Here is a 1,328-nt window from a genome sequence, read left to right on the forward strand (position 1 = left end):
CAGCGCCGCGACACTGCCCGCCCGGACCCCGGGAGGAGGCCGCTCCTCCCCTCGCCCTCCTCCCCTCGGCTGCCTCCGCGCCCGAGCTGTGCCCACTGCCCGCCCCGCAATTTGCGGACGTGGCGGCCACAGCTGATGCGCTTTCCCGCTGTCAAACTCCATCCCTAAGCCCTACGACCAGGGCTGACGGAAAAGCCATCTCGGCCTTGTCCCTGGAGTCTTGTGGAGCGGCTGTTTCTGTTGCAAAATGTGGAATACGTAAAAATTTTCCTCAGAAAGGATGTTCTCTGATGTTTGATCTTTGTCCACTTTCAAGCCTAACCAAGAGGAAAGGAGATTTAATGCGTGAAACAGATGGCAGCTAAGAAGCCAGTTCTAAGTGAAAGAAAAATTATTATTGTTAGAATTGCCTTGTTAAGGTTTAGGGCTCAACAGGTTTCAATGATCTCAGACTTGGGGGAGGGGGTGTTAACAAAGCTTGGAAAGAAGGATGTTCCACTGCTAGTGGACACGAAGAATGCAGAATTTCTGGGCCACAAGGACATTTGGCAAAAACTGCCAAGATAAGGAAGAAACTAATAAAGACAACTCAGCAACTGTGATGAATCAGCTCCAACTGGGTAAAAGGTAATTGTGGCAGGGAGAGATCGCGACCATCAACTCAGGGGCCGCTGAGACAGGAAACCCACCGACCCAAAAGAAGAGAAAGACTGGACATCTAAACTAATAAGCAAGAGAAGTGAGGGAATCATTAACCAGTAGAAGATAGAATAATAAGAGAACCATGTCACATGTAGCCAAGGAACATTAACACCTTTGTTTGCAAAAATGTATAAAGAGTAAAAAGATTTGATAGTGGGTGTACTTGCTTTGTGGAATACCAGCGAGCACCCAGGCTTGCAGAGCACAGAAATAAATAATCCATGTCTCTCTCAAGTGCGTAATTATTGGCCAGTTCCATAATAGGTAACAAATCCATTTTTCTGGCCAGCATTTCCACTGGGCTGGCTCAGAGGTGGCTGCACCTCAGGGACATGGCCAGGGCAAGAGGAGGCAGGGGACAGGCTTGGAGGCTCCCAAGGAGGCAGTGGGGTCGCAGGAATGTCGTGACTGGGGAGAGGCTGGGGCTGCAGCCCCATGAGCAGGTTGCCAGGTGGTTGGTGTGCTGGGGGCTCTGGCTCTGCGTGGCCCAAGGAGGTCTGTGCTCAGGATCCTGGAACTGCCCAGCCTGTAAATTGCACAGCACAGAGTTGGCAACCACGACCCAAGTTTCTGGCTTGAGTTTCTGACAGTGCTCAGCAGCTGCAAGTGCTGTCTGAAAGCCTCAG

The sequence above is a fragment of the Manacus vitellinus genome, unplaced genomic scaffold (assembly GCF_001715985.3).
Source record: "Manacus vitellinus isolate BGI_N305 unplaced genomic scaffold, ASM171598v3 scaffold_11_pilon, whole genome shotgun sequence".
NCBI lineage: Eukaryota > Metazoa > Chordata > Aves > Passeriformes > Pipridae > Manacus > Manacus vitellinus.